This window comes from Aethalodelphis obliquidens, unplaced genomic scaffold (assembly GCF_003676395.1).
Source record: "Aethalodelphis obliquidens isolate GAN/ISIS:26980383/991018 unplaced genomic scaffold, ASM367639v1 scaffold29, whole genome shotgun sequence".
In the NCBI taxonomy this organism is placed as follows: domain Eukaryota; kingdom Metazoa; phylum Chordata; class Mammalia; order Artiodactyla; family Delphinidae; genus Aethalodelphis; species Aethalodelphis obliquidens.
This window is the reverse complement of record NW_020837973.1, coordinates 7,493,513-7,507,210: the sequence shown is the minus strand read 5'-3', so window position 1 is coordinate 7,507,210 and position 13,698 is coordinate 7,493,513. Positions and strand designations below refer to the sequence as shown.

General features: G+C 42.1%; 1 protein-coding gene across 7 annotated transcripts in view; it reads left to right on the top strand.

Moving 5' to 3' along the window:
- SEMA5A (semaphorin 5A) overlaps positions 1-13,698 on the top strand; it is a 477,675-nt gene that overhangs the window by 361,334 nt on the left and 102,643 nt on the right. The gene's annotated exons all lie outside the window — the stretch shown is intronic.

The window sequence follows — 13,698 nt, the reverse complement described above, 5'->3', positions numbered from 1 at the left end:
TTTAAATTAACGATTCATCCACGTTCATGCATGCAACTGAAGTCCCTTCATCTTTGCCACTATATACAGTTTTTCATTATCTGCCTGAATTTAAGGTAATCTTGTCGACTGGCATTTGGGGGATTTCTTTTGCTGTTGTAAGTGGTGCTGCTACATCTGCCCCCGCATCCCTGTGCACATCCCCTGGAGCCTGTACCAAGAACTGTGTCCAGGACAGGGCTTCCCAATCATGGCAACCACAGAAAATGACATTCTGTATACAGCACATTGGAAAAATCAAGGTTACTTGCTACCATGGGCACCAACCCAGCAGGGCAGAGCTGCCCACACTGCCTCAGGAGTGGAGGAGGTCTATATCATGGTATATGTGTAACCTAGTCATGGCCCGTGGGCTGGGAAGCTGAAGTTGCTGATTCACAGGGTACTGGAATCTTCAGCTCTGCTACACTATTCCAAATTGCTTGCCAAAGTGTTTTGCAGAGCCCAGAGCTCCATTACACTTGATCCAGTTTGTGGCATTGCACAAACACATGTAAACTGGACTGTTCCGCAGTGTTCATTCTCTGGCTCCAACCCAATGCATCACCCTTCGAAGGAACATTTAATCCTACACATCTGTGAGCCACGGTCCCCAGTCTTCCCCACTTTGGTCAGGACACCCTCCTTCCTCGACCTGCCCTCATTTCCTTCTCTGCTGGGTGAATGCACATTCATCTTTCAAGGTCCAGTTGAAAAGTGTAGACTTTCCCTTCCCCATCCTCTCCTCAAAGACTGGTTAAGGGTTTCTCCCTCTAGATCCCAGAGACACAGAGACTTGGGAACAATGACCTGGCTTGAGAGGGTCAGAAACACCCCACAGAAGAGAGGGGGAACTGGCCCTTGGAAGGTGGGAGATGGTTGCCTGGTGGAGAAGGTTTGGACAGACCTTCCTGGGAGAAGGCACAGGATATGGAAAACCTGCAGATATAGAAAGGCATGGAGTGTTCTGAAAGGCGGAAGTGTTCTAAAAGGCTGGCATTGTGGATAGAGAGACAGAAGGTGAAGCTAAAATGTGGGATGTGTCAGATTGAAAATTTTATCCTAGCAAATGGAAAGGGATTTCAGATGCATGAACAGATTTGAGCCAAAGGGGAGACACAGCTCAGTTTTGGGATATGCTGAGTTCCAGTTTCCTGTGGTAGGTCTGACAGTCGGTTGGAACTTCTTGTTTGAGGCCAAAGAGAAAGGTTTGGATCAGTAACAGACCTCAGATTGGGTTTGAAGCTATAGAAGTGGATGAGATCATGCCTGAAGAAAGCATGTGAAAATCTAGCTCCCAAAGAGCTTGGGAATACCATATGCTAACACATATATATGGAATCTAAAAAAAAAAAAAAGGTTCTGATGAACCTAGAGGCAGGACAGGAATAAAGATGCAGATGTAGAAAATGGACTTGAGGACACGGGGAGGGGGAAGGGGAAGCTGGGACGAAGTGAGAGAGTAGCATTGACACATATACACAACCGAATGTAAAATAGATGGCTAGTGGGAAGCAGCCGCATAGCACAGGGAGATCAGCTCGGTGCTTTGTGTCCACCTAGGGTGTGGGAGAGGGACGATGGGAGGGAGACGCAAGAGGGAGGGGATATGGGGATATATGTATACATATAGCTGATTCACTTTGTTATACAGCAGAAACTAACACACTATTGTAAAGCAATTATACTCCAATAAAGATGTTAAAAAAAATAGCTTGGAATCTCAGCCACTAGTTCATAATTAGTGTAATGTAATGATTCAGGAAAATGACAAAATAATTTTCTCATTCCGTTGAGTAGAGAGCTCTCTTTTTTCTTCCAAATTAATGATGCAAAATTACAAAAGTTCTTTGCATAGATTTTTCTCAGCCATCTCAGTCCACACCTAATGGGACCAGGCACAGTATAAATTTTACCCCTGGGGTGAGAGGGTAATTTAGACTCTGTGTTCCTGCCTGGTGACTGTCAGAGAAGGGCTGCCGACTTTGCCAACTGGGTCGTTGTTTTGTAATTTAGATAGAGTAAATCTAAGGTAAGTTATTACCTTCTAGAAACTTGAATTGTCTCCTTAACAGAATGATGAGAGTTAGAATTAAGCTCTGGGGTTAGAGGAGAGCTTAGAAAAGATACCCAGAGGACTCTATTAGTTGCACTCTCATTTTAAGTGGAATATGGTTTTTATTCACAGAAAACTCCACTGGTAAATTTCCTAAAAGCACCAGCTTATGATTTGGAGTACTTAAAGGAGTGTTTTGTTTCATTTTGTTTCTCAGTAAGGCAGTAGAGCTATCATCCACCCCTCTGCTTTATGTGCGGCCAGTACTGACAGAGGCAGGGAGCTTGCTCATTTTAGACAAAACTTGGGTAAGGATTATAATCTATAAGCTAAACATAGCAATAAAATAATAATACTGAATTCTCAGATAACGCATCCTGCGTGCCAGGCACTGTCCGGGCCTTCTGCATAGATAAGCTCACTGCATGGCCCCTGGCCTACGAGCTGGGCCCCAGGGTGAAGGAGACACAGATGTGAGTGACCTGGAGACAGGAGTCTAACCTGGATCATCGGGCTCCAGGGTCCTCACACAGAACCATGTCCTCTGCTTGAGCACCTACTGTGTGTCAGGCACAGACACCAGTAAGATCACAGTGAATAAGGCAGGCTAGGTCCCCCAGCACCTGACTACCTGGAATTTATATGCCGAGGGTGAGGATACAGGAATATGGTTTAAAAATAATACTTTGGGATAAAAGAATGTTGCATATAATTTATGACTAGGATGTTTAAGCTGGCTAACATATCTGTTTTTGAGAAAAAATAAGCCATTAGTTGAATCTGATAAAGTGAGTTAATTAAAATCTCCTTTTCAGGCATACACTAGCCAAGAAGGCTTGTTTTCTTCTTTTAATTCCCTTTTACTATATAAATGCGATACTGAGCTCCCAGTGCCAAGACCAATTTAATTCATTTGCTCAATTATGGGTTAAAAGAAAGAACTTTTGACACATATTAGCTGTCTGCTACTTTGGAGTCACAACTGGCTGAATTGATGAACTTTATCTAATGATCTGTTGCTATGGTAACATGCTGCCCAGTGAGTGGAAGAGGGCATTTCATCATTACCTCACTGATAATGCTCAGAACAGTAACAGATGCAAATACAAAGTGCTTCCTTTTACTCTGCAGTAACTCTGGGTCAATGAGACAAACACGAAAAATGTCTCTTGGATACAACAGCAGAGAATCAAATAGAGTCAAATGCACAATTGGAAATAAGGTAATTCAGCTTCCCTGATTAGTGGCCTTGGTGTCGGCAGTGAATCTCCAGCCCTGTCACAGGCAACCATGGTCAGAACTGCCTGTCCCGTTCACAGGTTTAATTTCTGTACTGGATTCAGCACATGGCAAGTTGAATAATAAACATCCCTTTAAAATACAACAGAACTTAGAAACGTAGTAAGAGGAGAACAGAGTCAAGATAAAAGATTTAACCGTCCAGGGCTTTGCAATAATCCTTCATTTTTATATCACATTTCCCTGAACTAGCCCTCTCTTTGTTTCATGGTGTGACTTTTCCCTCTCTTAAAACAAAAATTTTCTATGTATCCAGTATGTTACAGCTCCACCCTCTTAAGTGTTTTATTGCACCTTAGAGGAAATATATATTTATTCCAAAGTGTTTTGGAAGTGCTTCGGGCTGCTATACTCAAGAAGAATTGATTTCTCGGCCTTTTTTCATTGTTCAGGGTTCTCAAGTTCATTAGAGTTGATGCCGCTATACACGTAGGACCATAGGACATGATGAGTTTTTTCTTTTAGTATTGTTTCATTGTTGAAGCTTTAATGAATTGCAGAAGGCTGTCTGATCGTATACAATTACGAAAAATCAAAAATTATTATTGTTATTTATAGCAGTAGTAAATGTTATATTGAGCTGATCATATTTCTTTTCCTTCCCTCTCCTTCTCCCTCCTTCCTTTCTGCCTTCCCTCTTTCCAAAAAAAAATATTTTCATGAACCCTCAAAATTTCGGTGAAACTAAAATTCTAGACATCCTCCAAAAAGAAATTCATTATAACAAATGACCTTTCCCTCAAATACTGGAAAGCTCATTCCTGAGCACTCATTTAGTTCTAATTGTCCCCCAAAGATCACCAGGGTTGTTAGCATAAAGGTTGTGAGCAAGGCTTCAGCTATTTGAATTATTTTATGATGTTTATCAAAATGCATCAGTTTTCTACAATACTACGTGTTCTGTATCATCTCCTGCTGCATTTCTAGCCCAGGATCATATGTATAGGGGATTAAGTGAAATACATGACAATATTTGATAATACTAGGCTGTTACTAAGATGAATCTTATGTTGCAATCATACAAGGAAAAAAGAAAAATGTCTAATATAGTTTATAATGCCTTTGCATTAGAATTTGAGTCATAATATCTTAGGGAAATGTGGAAAAATAATTTGCAGTCCAGTTTTGAAATTGCTTTGAGCAAATTATCTGGGTGACAAGATCTTCTTACTCTTGACATGGAGTCCCTCTGATAGCCTGCTCAGGCTGCCTTAACAAAGATAACAGAGTACTGCAGATTGGGTGGGTTAAACAACAGAAGTTGATTGCTCACCGTTCTGGAGGCTAGAAGTTCGGGATCAAGGTGTTGGCAGGGTCTATTTCTTCTGAGACCTCTCCCCTTGGCTTGCAGACAGGCATCTTCCAGACGTATCCTCACATGTTGGGTGCACAAGTCTATGTCTTAATTTCCTCTTCTTACGAGGACACCAGTTGCATTAGATTAGGAACCACCCACATGACTTCATTTTACCTTAATTACCTCTTTAAGGGCCCTATCTCCAAATACAGTCACATTCTGAGGTATTATGAATTAAAACTTAAACATAAGAATTTTGATGGGGTACAATCCAGCCCATAATAATCCATATTTTATTATAAGGTATATTTCACACCAAATGAGAGATTGCTATATTTGAACATCCCTATCAAGAGGCAGAATAGAATCATGCTTAAACTATTGAATCCATGTTAATTAGCAAACTGATCGCTGAAAGTTAGAGAAAGACCAGCTATTTTCCCCCAAAGTCAAAAATATAGTGAATTTTCAACCACTAATAACTGAATTACATCCATTAGAGTTTATATTACATACAGTTTACATCACATAAAGCAATTAGTGGTTAGAGAGTCATTTTTATTGTAAAAGTTTTTTGTTTAAACCAATCTTTTGTCACCTTAAATCCTCCTTTTTTAAAAGAAAATAACTGAACTAGAATATTCTAGGCATTTTTCATCCATTTATTCTCATGTTTGCTTCCTGAACTTGAGGAGATGAGAGTCCCTAGCCTGGTAGAGAAGTCAGGTCTGTCCTGGCACCACTTATATATTAGTTACGTGTGTAGGGAATTCTGGGATAAGATAAGTGTGTCTGTAAATCATAGCTTAATCTTTGTCTTGAATAACCACTACTGCTTAATACACTGTCTGATAAGACCACCTGATCTTTTAAGAAACTTACCAGCCATACTATTACTGATGCACCATTATAAGGATTGTATATTATACTTTCCATATTTTCAAAACAAAAATACCTTCAAAAATTTAGAAACCAGCACTTGATTGATATGCAGAGGACCTACATTTTGGCCCAAACCGTCTGATCTTTGGAACTCAACCTTTCCGGGCTTTGCTTTCCTCACCTGCAAAATTCAAAATATTGTTGTAGGTTCCTTCCAACTCTAATGTCCTACGACTGTTTGAAATTTTAGTTTAGAAATCATAATGATGGTAGATGATTTGCAATTAGAGTACCGATACCAATGGGATCTCTCGTATTCTCCCCCAAGGACTTATCTTGGATTCTGAAAATTGACTGAATTAGGAAAATAAAAGTGGTCTGTAGTTTTCTATTTGTACATCAAGTTTACATCTATGCTTCTCTTTCCTTGTTAGCTTAATTTTGGTATAAATACATCAGTGTTTTTTTTTTTTTTTCTTGTTTGCACTGGCTTTCATATGTTGATTATCCAGGCTGTGAACGATGAACAGTCTCCTCGCCCTCACCAGTTCTGTTTGGGAGGGCAGTCAGGGTCATTGGTTTTCTCAGAAAAGTGATACAGAAGCTCTACTCCAAAAGAGTAGGGACAAGCTTAACCTCTAATTAAAGGAAAACTCTACAAAGAAAATGAACAAAAACAGAAAGAATCTTCTTTAGTGGTTGTGCTTATTTTGTGGCAGCCCATAAGGTTCTGATATAAGCTGACAGTAATTGCATTCACTGTCACAGGACATCTGTCATTTGCCTGTGGACAGATTACCAGCGGGTGACACAGGTGGCCAGGTGAGGGGTTAGGGGCCAGGTTCTAATATCAGGGCTACACTCACTGGCTGGACACCATGAGCCTTCAGTTAACCTTTGAGGACCTGCATCACCTTACCTGCAGTAGGATCTCTAGTGCAAGCGTTCTCAAACATTTGTGGAGATGGAACCTTTTGTTCAGTTATTCTCAGCCCTTCCTGCTGGAACCCTTTCTTCAGTGGAAATCATATGGCAAGGCTAAATATGTGAAATGAAGCTTGCCATGTTGTGGGTTATGAAGCCGTTGCCCGTTTTGGGCAGTGGTGGGCACCTGGCTCTTCAGGGCAGTACTGGGCCACCTCTCTACATCTCTAAGCTGTCCAATACCATAGCCATAACCTGATGTGACTGCTGCACACCCGAAACGTGGGTAATCTGAACCCTCATTTCAAAGACTTAGTAGAAAAAAAAATGCAAAATAGCTCAATCATTTTATATTGATTACGTATTGGAAGATTGTACACTATTTTGGATACATCAGGTTAAATAAAAATTTGTAATTAAATTTAGTTCACCTGCTCTTTTTTTTTCTTTTTTAAATGTGGCTGCTAGAAAAATTTTCAATTACTTGCATGGCTGGTGCTACAGTTCCGTTGGATGACGCCCGTCTAGACTCACTCTGTGGGCTCTCGCCTCCAGCCATCAGTGCTCGAAAGTTTTGTGGGGATTCTAGTCATTGTTGCTTCCTCAGGTCCCATGTGCAAGTCGCTCTGTTCCCATGAAATGCGTTAGGAATGTGTCCGGGCAGCTTTCTTTACTACCACACTTTGCTCTAAGAACATTTTTTCATTGAAACCAAAATATATTTTTTTCTGCAGAAAAACATACATTTTTGTTTGTTTGGTTTTGTTCTCTTTTTTAAAATTAATTAATTAATTCATTCATTAATTTATGTTGGCTGCATTGGGTCTTCGTTGCTGTGTGCGGGCTTTCTCTAGTTGCGGCAAGTGTGCTTCTCATTAAGGTGGCTTCTCTCTTTTTTTTGTTTTTAACATCTTTGTTGGAGTATAATTGCTTTACAATAGTGTGTTAGTTTCTGCTTTATAACAAAGTGAATCAGTTATACATATACATATGTCCCCATATCTCTTCCCTCTTGCGTCTCCTTCCCACCCTCCCTATCCCACCCCTCTAGGTGGTCACAGAGCACCGAGCTGATCTCCCTGTGCTATGCGGCTGCTTCCCACTAGCTATCTATTTCACATTTGGTAGTGTATATATGTCCATGAGGTGACTTCTCTTGTTGCAGAGCACGGGCTCTAGGCGCACGGGCTTCAGTAGTTGTGGCTCGCGGGCTCTAGAGCACAGGCTCAGTAGTTGTGGCACAAGGGCTTAGCTGCTCCGTGGCCTGTGGGATCTTCCTGGACCAGGGCTCGAACCACGTCCCCTGCATTGGCAGGTGGATTCTTAACCACTGGACCACCAGGGAAGCCCTGGTTTTGTTCTCATTTTACTTACTCTTCCCCTAAGGTGCTTGGTAGCTCATTAGCTATAGGACGTGCACATATTTTGCTGTGGGTTGGAGGTCGTGGAGCAAACTTCAGTGTTTCATGGATCGTTTCTTGTGGTTGGAATTTTGGGGGGGAATTTCTTCATGCCCTTTTCAAGTAACCCTCCAGTCTTCTGATAAGTTTTATGTAAATATTTCTTCCCCAGAAATCACTTTTAAAATTGGATTTATTACTGTTTCATGTGACAATGTTCCAGCTTTACCTTAGTATACGATTTTGCTTATGACTTTTGCTGTTTCATTTGGTCATTTTCCTAATGGCTCAGAATACTGAGGTTGAAATGAATACCTCTCTTATTACAATAATCCAATTTTGCCTCTGTGTTTTCCACCTGCCGTCAGATGTGCCTCTGGTCTTCCATGACTTTATTAGTCACCAGCAAAAATCAGTATTAGGAATTGTTTGGACCTACAGTCTGATGATTTGTGCCCAGAAGAGTTCTCATATCCCTGGCAAGCACTTCAGTGAAGCCCTTCATTTGTTCAAGGTCTGGTCTGGTGACGGTGCCTTGCATGGCTGTTGTTTTGGGAGATAGTTGTCCCTTTCTCTTATTCCCAGAGATACTGCCTTTTAAGTGTACATACAACTTCTGTTCATCCAGACATGTTTGATCTGGCTGTGCATGCCTCACTCTTTAGATAGACGGTGTAAGGGAGCACGGACATCAGTCACCGTGTTTGCCTGTCTTTGCCTGGATTGTGGGAAGGAATGTGGTCCTGGTAACCAGGAGGCCCCGGTGCTTTCTGAAGCAGCTGCTGACCGTGTTTGTCCTCCACGTGGGCAGCTTCCGATGGATCAGGATGTTGCCTTCCTTCTAACTACCTCCCAACTGGCTACGTTTCATGACTTCCAGAAGATTTCATGGAATAAAAAGAGTATGCAAACAATCTAAATATAACTACCGGGTTTCCCTGGTGGCGCAGTGGTTGAGAGTCCGCCTGCCGATGCAGGGGACACGGGTTCATGCCCCGGTCCGGGAAGATCCCACATGCCGCGGAGCGGGTGAGCCCGTGAGCCATGGCCTCTGAGCCTGCGCGTCCGGAGCCTGTGCTCCGCAATGGGAGAGGCCACAACAGTGAGAGGCCCGCGTACCACAAAAAAATAATAATAGTAAAATAAAAATAAAAAATAAATATAACTACCCTTTCCTAGGTATCACACTGGCTTTTTAATTAATGTTTATTTGGGGTCCATTGTTACTTTCTCTTGTTCATTAGCATTGACGTGAACCTCCATTTCATGTCTGACTCCCTTACAGGATTTTAAAAGTACAGTTCATAGGAAATATATATCAGATCTTCTACTCTCTGAAACTCAGTTTTCTCATATGTAAAGTGGGAATACTCATGCATATATTTGTCACATCCTCACCAGCTTGCTGAGATGATTACATGAGATGTGGATATAATAAGGCTGCCAGATTTAACAAATAAAAATACAGGATGCCTACTTTAATTTCAATTTCAGGTAAACCATGAATAATATTGAATTGGATGTACTAATACTAAAAAAATTAACGGTTCATCTATTTAAGTGGGCATGCTTTTATTGAATCTGCCAACCCCCTAAAGTATAAGCATGCTTCCTGTTCTGCTGAAATTAGGCAAATATAAGTTCTTCAGCACAATATTTACATTTTCATATAATTACAGCTATTCATGTCTTTCAAATGACAACCATACTATATCAGCTGTCATCGGCCTGAAAATGAAAAATCTTGCAGTAGCTGTCTTTCACGAGTACCTGTGGTTTTCAATTTTAGAGATAAACTACAAATATCTGACCCTCAAATGTGTGTCCATAATGTAATTAGTATTTCACATTCTCACAAAAAGGTGAATATTATGAGAATTTGGGCCAGGGCAGTGCCAACCCCGTGGTCTTGCTGTCAGCTCCGATTCTGCACTTCCAGAAGCTCGCTCTCCTTCTCTCTCCTTGGGGAAGTGATCTGCAATTGACAGGAAATGCCAATTTTCTCTTTCCTTTCTGATCTCAAAATTTTACAGACTGATCGAGAAGGTTTTCTGTATTTCTAGCATTGATTGTTTTCCTTCCCCTGGCTTTGATTAGAGTATTGAGTTTCAGGTGTATATGGTTTTATTTTTCTACGGCGAATTTTCAGAGCCGACATTTTCTCAGCTGAAACCAATGAAAATGATTTTCCTCATTCATATTTAGTTTATGACACTTTTAGTTGAAATATTTGGGAATTGGGGAAATACTGTTTCTTGTTTCACCTTCACACTGACTGATCTGACTGATATCGTACCCCTCATTAAACGTTGCAATGCAAAGATATTCATCAGGAGTCTTTTTAGCAAATGTACAAGTGATAATGACATTCCCATGACAGCTGCGTTCCTTCCTGCCTTCCTTCCCTCACTCGTTAGTTCAGTCTCTCATCCAGCACATAGGCCACAGTGGTGGCCGCTCTGCAGACATCAGGGGACAAAACTGATAGTGTCTGCCCTCATGGAGCTTACTAACAGCAAGTGTAGAAGCCACAAAACAACTAACTTAGTAGTTAAACTGTGGCAGATATTATAAAGCAAAGACAGCAAAACATAAGAGCACTCTGAGGGACCTCCCCAAGTCCTGCTGTTCTGTCCTCTCATAGGAAGTGGATCTTTGTTCCTTGGTCTCTTAGGAGTCAGGCTCTGACTTTCTGCCTCTAAAAGAAAAAACAAACAAAAAAAGTGGCTTTGCCACATCCTTGCTCTGTTACCAAACCAAACCTGGGTCCATTTGCACACATGCAGTAAAGCTGATTTACTGACACCAGCTTGGGCTCGGGCCTCACATGGCCCATGGGTGACTTGGTAACGTGTTGACACCTGATGCAGGGGGTCCGAGGCAGGAGAGGGGTGTGGTCATGCACGTGTCCAGATGCTCACGCCAGAGACAGGAGCGCAGGGTGAGTGTTCTGGGGGCGTCCAGGTGAGGAAGGTGTTCTACACTAAGGTGACAGTGTGTGAACAGTGTGGCCAAGGTGCCGGCTGAGGAAGGGCAGGCGTCGAGGGAACAGAAGGAGGCTCCTGGGGTCCGGATGTGCTGACCCTGCTGCCAACAGAACGGGGAACTTCATGAGCCTCCTCGCGTGATCGAGTGGCTCAGAGTGAAGAAGACCCAGCAGAGGCGTAGATGGTGGACGAGCACCTAAGTCCACGCTGAGTACCCTTCTCTGAAATGCTAAGAAGTCCTCTAGTTTTGTGAGATCCCAGTCAGCTGGAAAATCAGATACAAGGCGTGCAGAAATACACATTGAGACGTTTTGATCAATGATGGTTAGCTCTTTTAAATCAAATGATTAAAGATCTTTGAAAATGTGTTTTTTCCCCACACAACTGCTTAAGAATTCAAAGTGCGTATGAGCATATTGACGTTTGAATTGTTATTGATTGGTTTCTCAGAGTAATAATCCATCAGCAAAATAAATAATAAACAGCCAGCAGTCTCTGTGCACCTGTTGAATAGGATTTAGTTCCCTCACCCATGTTTCCCATGAAAATAGCGCGGTAACCGTCAAAAGATGGCAGTTCGCCACCTGGACTCTCGCCTCTTCTGGCCCTCCTCACCTCCACCCCTGCATTGCTCTAAAATGTTCTGTTTTATCGCAAGAGTCTCTCTTTTTAAAATTTTTATTGGAGTATAGTTGATTTACAATGTTGTGTTACTTTCAGGTGTACAGCAAAGTGAATCAGTTATGCATATACATATATCTGCTCTTTTGGTTTTTTTTTAGATTCTTTTCCCATATAAGCCGTTACAGAGTACTGAGTAGAGTTCCCTGTGCTCTACAGCAGGTTCTTATTAGTTTTATATATATATATATTTTTTGAGGTACGTGGGCCTCTCACTGTTGTGGCCTCTCCCGTTGCGGAGCACAGGCTCCAGACGCGCAGGCTCAGCGGCCATGGCTCACGGGCCCAGCCACTCCACGGCATGTGGGATCTTCCCGGACTGGGGCACGAACCCGTGTCCCCTGCATCGGCAGGCGGACTCTCAACCACTGCGCCACCAGGGAAGCCCTAGTTATCTATTTTATATAGAGTAGTGTGTTTATTCCCAAGAGTCTCTACTTAAGACTCATCAGAGCCTTGCAGCTCACCGGATGGGGGCAGGCCCTGGCTCCTAACTTCTGTCTCGGACCGCGTCCTATTGTCGGGATGTCCCAAAGGGCAGCAAAGGCTCCGTGCCAGTCACTGGTCCACAGGAGGCTGGCACTTCCGTCTGCCAGGGGAGACCTCCTCTCGGGGTATTGGGGCTGAGACACTACGCTGAGGTTACCTTCCCTGAAGCTGCCACCTGTTCCCATCCCTGCCGTGGTGCTGGGCTCATCTTTGATGCTTTGCCCCATGCAAGCAGGAAGACCCAAACATCACTGGGTTGAATTTCCCGCCAGCTGGAAAATGTGGTCTCCAGGTCAAAATTAGATTGACTTACACAGTAAATACATACAAATTGTTTTGCACACTTTAAGTGTGAGCAGTTGTTAAAATGCTGCCTTGCTGCGTAGACTCCCCCTGCCTCTCTCTCTCCCCCCTCCCTCTCCCCGTCTCTCCCTCTTTCTCTGTTCCCGCCCACTCCCTTGCTGTGCGTTCACAAACACACACTCTTCCCTTAAAGATGACCCAGCAATCCCACTACTGGGCATATACCTTGAGAAAACCATAATTCAAAAAGAGTCATGTACCACAATGTTCATTGCAGCTCCATTTACAATAGCCAGGACATGGAAGCACCCTAAGTGTCCATCGACAGATGAATGGATAAAGAAGATGTGGCACATATATACAATGGAATAGTACTCAGCCATAAAAAGAAACGAAATTGAATTATTTGTAGTGAGGTGGATGGACCTAGAGTCTGTCATACAGAGTGAAGTAAGTCAGAAGGAGAAAAACAAATACCGTATGCTAACACATATGTATGGAATCTAAGAAAAAAAAGGTCATGAACAACCTGGGGCAAGACAGGAATAAAGACACAGACCTATTAGAGAATGAACTTGAGGATATAGGGAGGGGGAAGGGTAAGCTGTGACAAAGTGAGAGAGTGGCATGGACATATATACACTACCAAATGTAAAATAGATAGCTAATGGGAAGCAGCTGTATAGCACAGGGAGATCAGCTCGGTGCTTTGTGACCACCTAGAGGGGTGGGATAGGGAGGGTGGGAGGGAGGGAGACGCAAGAGGGAAGAGATATGGGAACATATGTATATGTATAACTGATTCACTTTGTTATAAAGCAGAAACTAACACACCATTGTAAAGCAATTATACCCCAATAAAGATGTTAAAAAAAGAAGACAGGTACTATATTTTTAATCTTCCCAGTATACATAGTTATCCTGTTTGTGCTTGAACTTTCTCAAAAGTGACATGTTTAACCAGCTAACCTAAAATAAAATTAAGCAGTGGTTTACTGATACTGCACACATTAATATATGCATAATTTTATACACTGTTACATGCATAGGGCTTATAGCAGTCAGTTCATAATCAATAAATGTTCACTGGAGATGTTTCGGATATACGTTTCTTAATGAACTCAGGATAATATATATCCACCTAGGTATTTTCTCTCTAAATGTAAACATCCTTCGTCTCTAAGGACTCTCCTAGGAATGAAAAACTGTAAAGGTATTTAATGTCCAAATCTTTTGTGAGATTAGCAGATTGATCGGAAGCCTTGAAGCCAGAGGTTCTTGATTTTATTTCCTTTTTTAGATGACTTGATAGCCTCATTATCTGTGTTTACAGAATAAGAATTACAACGTTTTGAAACTCAG